Source organism: Oryx dammah, unplaced genomic scaffold (genome assembly GCF_014754425.2).
Source record: "Oryx dammah isolate SB20612 unplaced genomic scaffold, SCBI_Odam_1.1 HiC_scaffold_12, whole genome shotgun sequence".
Taxonomy (NCBI): Eukaryota; Metazoa; Chordata; class Mammalia; order Artiodactyla; family Bovidae; genus Oryx; species Oryx dammah.
The window spans coordinates 64,264,648-64,274,243 of record NW_024070196.1 but is presented as its reverse complement, the minus strand read 5'-3'; the positions used below and the strand labels follow the sequence as shown (position 1 = coordinate 64,274,243).

Below are 9,596 nucleotides of genomic sequence, written 5' to 3'. Positions count from 1 at the left end.
GGCAGAGATCAAGAGTCAAATACGGGAGGGCGGCTCTGGGGGGTGAAGACAGGAGAGTCCAGGCACATGGGTGTGGAGGACCCCATGCCCGAGGAGCCGGGCGCTGCAGGGAAGGCCGGTCTGGCATCCTCCGCAGCTGGGCCCCACTCCGGGGGCTGGGAAGGGCCTCCTCCTCCTGCCGCGTTCGTAAGAGGCCCGCAGACGGGCTTCTGCTGGAAGCCGGGAAGCCAAGCCGCACCCGGGGCCGGAGCCAGGCTTCCCGTCGCACCCGCCGTGCCTGGCGTGGGGGCCGAAGCAGGGCGGAGGGGCCTGGAGGCCAAGCAGACAGGCCCGCGCTGCCTGATCCTGGGGAGGAAGCGCGGGTGGGCAAAGTGAACCGGGCGGGGGCCCGTGAGTGGGAAGGAGGGCCCGGGAGAGGCTGGGACAGGAGGGAGAGGGGCCCCGGGGAGCCGTGCCGCCCCCCTGACCAGGGATGCGCAGAGGAGGCCCCTCCAGCAGACGCGCGGGTGTCCACTGGCGCCGGGGAGGCCGACTCCCTCTGGTCTCTCTCGGGCCGAGGAGCCCTGCCGGGGGCCGGAGGGTCGGCGGACGCGGGGAAGGGACGGCAGGGCTGCGGGGCCGGGGTCTCATCCCGCAGCGCGCTGTTGATGCGCCGGAACGCCGCTGCTTTCTCCGCGTCCAGGTCTTCGGCGGTGACTCGGAAACCCAGCTCAGGGGGTGGGGGCAGCCTCAGCGGCTCCCCTCGCCTGCGCGGCAGCAGAGGAAACCTGCGTCTTCCGGGCCTGGGACTGTCCGACGTAGGGGCGCCGTTCTCCCAGGTTCGTTTCTGCCCCCTGGTTGCCTCCGCGTCCTCGTCAGGCCGGCTGTTGCTCTGGGAAGCCACCCGGGCGGCACAGGGCGGCGGGCCCCCCTCGCTCGCTTTCCTCGAGGACCTCCCGGGCAGCCCTCGCGGGAGGCGGGGGCCCGTCCTTCTCCGCGCTGGCGGGAAACCTCGGGTGGAGCTGTAGGAGCTCGCGATGGCGTTTCTTTGGGCGCAGGAGCTCACACAAGAGGTCTGCAGTTTCTTGGTGGATCTGTCTACTGAGCTCTTGGCGTGGAGGTTTCTCCGCAGAGGCCTGGGCACGAAGGCAGAGAGGCCTCCCTGGGCCCCCAGGGGCCCAGATGTTGATCGTGCACCCCGAGAGCCATCGGGGCCGGGTTTCTGATGGTCCTTCCCTGTGAATGCGGGGTCTTCCTCCTGCTGGGCCATGCCCTTCCCGCTCTCTCCCTGGGCCCTCCTCGCCGTCTTCTCTGAGCAGGAGCCTGGGGCGCACCTCAGTGTGGTGGGCGGCACGGGGGTGACCTGCTGCTGGCGCCCGCCACACACAGTGACCGTGCCCACTGCGGACGCCGAGCCGCGGCACCTCGTGGAGATGCGAGCGCCCAGCACCACCTTCCTCTGATGGCATTGCCTGCAGAAGGAGGTGAGGACCCCCAGAAAGGAGCGAAGGGTGTGCGGGATAATAGAACACCGCCTCAGGGACGCTGTGACAAAGTGCCGATGCAGAGTCACCGGGTACTTGTGGGCTGGGCTGCGGGTGGACAGCGGGTGGGCTGTGGCCTGGTGACCTGGGCCGGCCACGGAAAATCGGCGGGTGCGGGAATTGGGCTGCGGGCAGCCGAGCCCTCCTGGCAGGTGCTGGCCCCCCACAGCCTGGGGTGGGGGTGAGGGCCAGGGCCTGCCCAGGTAACTGCCCCATAGGGCACGTGGGTGGGTGGTCGGCGCTTGGATAGAGAACTGGGCTCAGAGTGGCTCTGGTTCAGCTACCAGCTCGGCCGAAGGCGAAGCAAGCACTGCTTGGCACGTTGCTGGGACGCAGCTCTAGAACCTGTGAGCAAAGAATGTGGCGCGTTTGCTCGGTGCAAAAGGTGCTGGAAGGGTGGCGCATGCGCAGAGGACAAGTGAGGCCGGGTGGTGCGCAGGTGACGATGCGCTCCTAGACAGTCTGGCGCTTCCGAAACTCCTGGGGTCTGAGGGTCGGAAGTGTTTGCCTTGAGGGCGATGAGCTTCTTGGCAGGACATCTGGCCCTTCTCTCCTGCCTGGGCCCCTAGACCTGTCGGGGGTCTCCACGCAACAAAGGGGAGCAGGGTTCCTGGCTATGAGCCCTCATCCCCAGGGTGGCAGCTTTGGCATCAGCGCCTGTACATCCTCCTGCCTTTAATTCTAGCAGCAATGGAGGGGGAGAGCCGCTAAAAGCAGAAGTGACCGCCTCACCCAGATCCTGCTGGGGTGACCCCCTGAGGCAGCCGCCAGGGCAGGCAGAGAGGGCCATACTTACTCCACCACCCGTAAACCCACTCCTAGCAGTTAACTCGGGGAAAAACTTGTAATGAATGTATGGGAATGTTTTAGCTAACTTATCCACAACTCCTAAATACAGGACTATTAAGATTGTCCACTTTTTCTTGAATTTGTCATTTTTCAGTTGTTCTCAGAATACTGTGTATACACATTGTCTTACAGTCAAGAGTTAATATTTTACCAATTAAATAAAATGCACAAGACTTACGTTCATATAGATTATTTTACTTGGCACCCTTTTTTAATAGTTGTCATATGTGTCACCTTTATATGATTTGAATGCCACCTTCTGAGACTGTGATATCCTTTTTTCATTCAAAAGTCATACAGGGAATTTCCCTGGTGATTCAGTGGGTAGGACTCACTGCATTCACTGCCTGGGACGGAGGTCTGTCTCTGGTAAAGAAACTTAATCCCTCGAGCTGCGTGGTGAGACCAAAAGAAAAAAGAAAAGTTATACATATATTAAATAAGAGGATAATTTATCCAGATACTTATTTCAGTTGCCCTTTCTTTGTTCTTGAAGTTTCAGACTTTCTTGTGTTATTTGACTTCAGCCTGAAGACGTTCCTTTCATGCATTTTTATAGCAAATTGGTAAAGAATTCTCTCAGTTTTCTATTGTCTCCCTCAGCCATCATTGTGAGTTTTGTTTGGCTTTCAATCTTTAAGGGTATCTTTGCTTTAAGGATATAATGTCCTGATGGTATCTTTTCAACACTTTAAAGAAGATGTTATTCCATTCTTTTTTGGCCTCTATGTTCTCTGATGAAAAGTCACAGTCCTTCAAGTTGGTATTCTCTGATGTGTAACAGGTCATTTTGCTTGACTGTGTCCAAGATTACTCTTCACATTTGCTTCTTTCTTATCAGATTGATTGTGTCAGGGTGAGGTTTTCTGAACTTAGATCTGTGTCTCTAAATCAGTGACATTTTCATCCATTCTTTTCCTCATATATTTTATTCTGCACCTTTCCTTTAGACCCTCCAATGGCACAAAATTAGAACTTCCAATATTGTTTCACACATCTCTGAGACAATGTTCGTTCAGTCATTTCTCCTCTTTGTTTTTCAGATTGTGCCATTTCCATCGATTCATAGGTTTTCTGAATCTTTCCACTGTTTTCCATTATTCAGTCCATCCAGTGAATGTTTGATTTTGCATGTTAAGTTCTAAAATTTCCATTTTTTTTTTTTGTAGTTTTTACTTCTCTGTGAAGAACTTGTTTCTTTCCATTAATTTCAAGAGGATTTAACCTCACTGAGTGTGGTTATAACCACGAAGCAGATGCTTCATCTGCTAATTCCTTCTCAGGGCTGAGTCTGTTGATTGCCTTTTCCCCTTGAGAACTGGTCAGATTTTCCTAGTTCTTTGGATGCTCTGTTGTGGGATTTTGGTTGGTACCCTGGACAGTTTGCTTATTATAAGACTCTGGTTCCTATTAACATCCTCTGTAGATCGTTACTTTCTCTGCTGTTTCTATGAAGAAGCCTATGAATCTGTGTTCCAGCAGATATTGTGCCTTGTCCTCTGCGTTGTTCCACCCTGGGTGCCATTTCTAGGACGTTGTATCCACGTGGCACATGTACCATCGGGTGTTGTTGACCTGGGAGCTGAGTGGCAGTTCATACTGTAGTTCACTTCTCCAAGCCTCCGCTTTGCCTCGATGGGTGAGGCATAAGGCTTTGTCTGTACATAAGGCTTGGGGAGGCCTAGGACCTAAGCTGGTTCATACATAGGCCTTCTCTAACCCTCTCCTCTTCAAGATTCTACCCACATTCTCAGGCTTCAAGGGCTCCTCTTACAAGTTCCTCAAAGTGTTTCAGCCTCCAAGCTGTCTTGGAGTTCCATGTGGCCAGGTTGACCTTTAAGGTGAAACAGCAAGAGAAAAGAAAGGAAAATAACAGGCATTTCCCACCCCCACCCCACCACTCTTCAGAAAACAGGAGCCTCTTTACCTGTTCCTTTGCCCAGAGATGTGGGTCATCTCTCAGGGTTTAGGTGCCTCTGTCATCACTGAGGTTGCAGGGGAGATGTGATAACCAGGGAGGAAAAGAAACTAGTGGGGATGACCTCCCTCACTCCTCATTATGTAAGTCTTACACTTTTTCACTCTTCTGGCTGAAAAGAAGGGGTGGATCCCAGAGTTTTAACTTTCAAGCTGCTATTGGACATCACCTGCTTTGGGTAAGCTAGGAGACAAGAGACAGGGAAAAAACACCATAATCCCCTAACAGGCTGGTATTCAGCTTTGGACTTCCAGGCCCCATCTGCCTGTTAGTGTTTACTTCATAAAGTTGCAAGTGAATGTTTCTTTGTCCTCTTGTCTTGAATTTCACCTGTAATCTGCATAAGAGAGGTTGTTGTATGAGGCTTCCTCTTCCTTGGCCCAACCAGAAGTCTGCTGTTACTTTTAAAATAAATGTATTTAAGTTGTCGCATATGGCAAGGTATCCTCTTCCTTGGGGGCTGAATAATAATTCCATTCTGTATGTATGCCACATTTTCTTTATCCATTCATATCCATGTCCATACAATGGACATGAAGTCGTTTCCACACCTTGGCTCTTGTGGCTAATGCTGCCATAAAAATGGGAATGCAGATATCTCTTTGAGATCCTGGTTTCGATTCTTTTGGATATAGGCCCAGAAGTGAGATGGCTCCATTGTGCCAAGTGAAACAAGCCAATCACAGAAGGACACAAGTTGCAAGATTCCACTTTCATGAAGTATCTGAAATAGTCAAACTCAACTCCAGTTGATAACACTGAATCGGATCATTGGCATTTGCTGAGTGAGAAGAACTTAAATGCTTTCACCCCCTCTCCCACCCAAAAGGTAAATATGTGAGGTGCCTGGTGTGTTAACTTGGTGGCGGAAGTCCTTTCACAGTGCATCAAATAATCGTGTCGCTGAACAAGGGCTGGCTGCCCAATGCATGAAGAAGCAAATACTATAGTACTGGGTTTTGAGGAAAGAGAGAGCTTTATTGTGAGGTTGATCCGAGTGAGACAGGAGGCAAGGCTCTGGAATCTGTCTCCTTGATCCAGGGTTTGGGGCAAAATTTAAGGACTTAAGGGAGTTTCAAACTTGGAAGCTGATTGGTTAGTCTTGAATCACTCCATATAACCGACTCCTGCACCTGGAAGGCAGCTCTTCCTTCCTGAAGTACTCCTTCCTTTGTAAAGGACTGCGGTGACAAGATTTCTTTAGGTTCTGTAAACCTAAGAATCTGATTTGTTCCAGAGACATGGATTCCTGTCTTGCATGTGCACAGTGCTGTCTCTATAAAATGACTCAAGGTTTGATTAGTCAACCTATGCCGTGCTAAGTCACTTCGGTCATGTCTGACTCCGTGAAACCCCATGGACTATAGCCATCCAGGCTTCTCTGTCCATGGGATTCTTCAGGCAAGAATACTGAAATGGGTTGCCGTGCCCTCCTCCAGGGGATCTTCCTGACCCACACACAGATCAAACCTGCATCTCTTAAATTTCCTGCATTGGCAGGCAGGTTCTTTACCACTAGAGTTACCTGGGAAGCCCAAATCAACCTATATAAAGAGGCACAACCAGTTTAAGTTGGTCAATATTTTTTTAATCATATTGTAAATAACTCACAATTTTGTTGATCAGTGATATCCAATAGAGCTGAAAAAAGATTCACCCCCCCCCCCCAAAAAAAAACCCAGAAAAAAAGTCAAATTTATACACACAGAGAGTAGAATGATGATTGGCAGAAGCTAGGGGTAGGGGAAATGAAAAGTTGTTAAATAGGCATAAATTTCCAGTTCAGCAAATGAATACATTCTAGAGATCTGCTGTACAACATGTAACAACTCTGTATTGTGCATTTAAAAGTTTAAGAGGTGAGATCTCATGTTAAGTGTTTTTAACACAATAAAAAATTTAGGCAATTTCTAGGTTGGAATTCTTAGGAATCACAGAACGCTTAGGAATGTAATGTACTATGCTAAATACTCAACTTGATAATGAGGTAATTTCCAAGAAATAAAGATTAGGATTGTTTGACAATAGAATATTACGTATTCACTCCATGTGCACTCTGATAAAAAAATGTATTTATAAATGCATGTGAAAGAAAATGTTTCATAGTAATTTTTTAATATGATCATGGTACATTAAAATGTATTAGTGCTTACCTGTGAACACTAAGGTCACTTGATTTGTAATTTTCTATATTAAATTCTATACTTTTGTGACTAAAAGCATTACTTGGGTAATTAAAAGGATGAAGTGATTTTGGCTGTTGATCCGCTACTAATTCCTGCTTAACCTTAATTCAGGAGTTGGATTCTTCGACCCAAGGAAACAGAATAATATGAAAAGGATGTGCCCGATGGTGGAAGTGATTAAAGTACAGCAGGAGTGTCTTTGCAAAAGCTGCTGTTGGTCCCAGAAGACTCTCACCTAGCTATGTGACACAGGGAAAATCACCTCACCTACATTTCTGAGTTACAGGGATGTGGTGATAATTAAAAGGCGACTGGGCACAGTGAACACTCGGAAATCGTGGGTCCTCGGTAAAGTCATTGCTCTGCTCCTTTATCCTTTGGAATTACTGTATTAGTAAAATTTATACTTGACAGTATTTTTCAGTTCAGTTCAGTTCAGTCGCTCAGTAGTGTCTGACTCTTTATGATCCCATGGACTGCAGCACACCAGGCTTCCCTGTCCATCACCAACTCCCAGAACTTGCTCAAACTCATGTCCATCAAGTCGGTGATGCCATCCAACCATCTCATCCTCTGTCATCCCCTTCTCCTCCTGCCTTCAATCTTTACCAGCATCAGGGTCTTTTCCAATGAGTCAGTTCTTCGCATCAGGTGGTCAAAGTACTTGAGCTTCAGCTTCAGCATCAGTCCTTCCAATGAATATTCAGGACTGATTTCCTTTAGGATTGACTGGTTTGATCTCCTTGCAGTCCAAGGGACTCTCAAGAGTCTTCTCCAACAGTGCAGTTGAAAAGCATCAATTCTTCATTGCTCAGCTTTCTTCACAGTCCAACTCTCACATCCATACATGACTACTGGAAAAACCATAGCTTTCACTAGATGGACCTTGGCAAAGTAATGTCTCTGCTTTTTAATATGCTGTCTAAGTTGGTCATAGCTTTTCTTCCAAGGAGTAAGCATCTTTTAATTTCATGGCTGTAATTACCATCTGCAGAGATTTGGGAGCCCAAGAAAATACATTCTGTCTGTGTTTCCACTGTTTCCTCATCTATTTTCCATGAAGTGATGGGACTGGTTGCCATGATCTTTCTTTTCTGAATGTTGTGTTTTAAGCAAGCTTTTTCACTTTCATCAAGAAACTCTTCAGTTCCTCTTCATCTGCGTATCGGAGGTTATTGGTATTTCTCAATAACCTCAGGTTCCAGTAATTTTGATTCCAGCTTGTGCTTCATCCAGCCCGGCATTTTGAATAATGTGCTCTGCATGTAACTTAAGTAAACAGAGTGATGACAATATACAGCCTTGACTTACTCCTTTCCCAGTTTAAAATCAGTCTGTCATTCCATGTCCAGTTCTAACTGCTGCCTCCTGACCTACACACAGATTTCTCAGGAGGCAAGGCAGGTGGTCTGGTATTCCCATCTCTTTCAGAATTTTCCAGTTTTTTGTGATCCACACAAAGGTTTTAGCATAGTCAGTGAAGCAGAAGTAGATGTTTTTCTGGAATTCTCTTGCTTTTTCTGTGATCCAACAGATGTTGGCAATTTGATCTCTGGTTCCCCTGCCTTTTCTAAATCAAGCTTGAACATCTGAAGTTCTCAGTTCACATAATGTTGAAGCCTAGCTTGGAGAATTTTGAGCATTACTTTGCTAACGTGTGAGATGAGTGCAGTTGTGTGGTAGTTTAAACATTCTTTGGCATTGCCTTTGTTTGAGATTGGAATGAAAACTGACCTTTTCCAGTCCTGTGGCCACTGCTGAGTTTTCCAGATTTGTTGGCATACTGAGTGCAGCACTTTCACAGCATCATCTTTCAGGATTTGAAATAGCTCAACTGGAATTCCATCACCTCCACTAGCTTTGTTCGTAGTGGTGCTTCACAGTAACTGTAGTCTAGATACTCTTTTCCTTTGATCTTTATAATTTGATTAATGCATCTTCCTATGGCAACCCACTCCAGTGTTCTTGCCTGGAGAATCCCAGGGACGGGGGAGCCTGGTGGGTTGCCATCTCTGGGGTCGCACAGAGTCGGACACACCTGAAGCGACTTAGCAGTAGCAGCAGCAGCATTACAGATTTAGAGTTTTCGAAGTCTGATTGTATATTTACCTTTACCGCAGTATGTTATATACTTTCATACTTTTTCATGTTGCTGATTAACTGTCTTTTCATTTCAGCTTGAAGAACTCAACGTTTCTTTCAAGACAGGTCTAATGGTGATGAACTCCCTCAGCTTTTGTCTGCCTAGAAAAATATTTCTCCTTCATATCTGAAGGATTACTTTGATGATAAGAGTATTTTTGGTTGGCATATTTTTTCTTTCAACATGTTGAATATGTCATTTTACTCTCCCCTGGCCTGTAGGGTTTCTGCTGAGAAATCTGATAGTCTAATGAGGGTTCCTTTGTAGGTTAAAATCTTTTCTCACCTGCCTTAGAATTCTTTATCCTTTGATTTTCTACAATTTCATTATAATGTGTCTTAGAGAAGGTCTCTTTTGCATTGAGATGGTGGGATGATCTTTTAGCTTCATGAACTTGGATGTTATTGAGATTAACCTGGTCTAGAGTCAACTTAGGTGCTTTGGAACTTCCCTATTAGTCTAGTGGTTAAGACTTAAGACTCCTCACTCCCAATTCAAGGGGGGTTTGATCCCTAGTTGGGAAACTGGATCCCACATGCTGCAACTGAGAGTCTGAATGCCAAAACTAAAGATTCTGCACGCTGTAACTAAGCCCCAGAATAGGCAAAATAAATAAATAACTATTAAAAAATAAACTGAAGTTAGAGTGTTTTCATTTTAGGATGTTAAAGGTAATCCCCATGGTAAACACAGAATAGCTGTGAAATATACACAAAAGGAAGTGAGAAAGTAATTTAAATATTTAACTGTAAGGAATCAGCTAAACACAAAAAGGATAGGAATGCAGGAAATGAGAGGTAAAAATGCTTTGGGCATATAGAAAGCAAATAGCACAATAGCAGAAATACTAAGCCTTTTCTTAAGTAATTGTAAATGGATTAAACTCTCCAATCAAAATATAGAAATTGGCAGAATAG

General features: G+C 46.8%; 1 long non-coding RNA gene across 1 annotated transcript; it reads left to right on the top strand.

The window, feature by feature from the left end:
* Positions 1 to 308: 308 nt before the first annotated feature.
* Positions 309 to 9,208, top strand: LOC120871202. Its single transcript, XR_005722976.1, has 4 exons — positions 309 to 362; positions 683 to 818; positions 4,986 to 5,179; positions 8,714 to 9,208. It is a non-coding gene; the product is annotated as an uncharacterized LOC120871202 (long non-coding RNA).
* Positions 9,209 to 9,596: the final 388 nt, after the last annotated feature.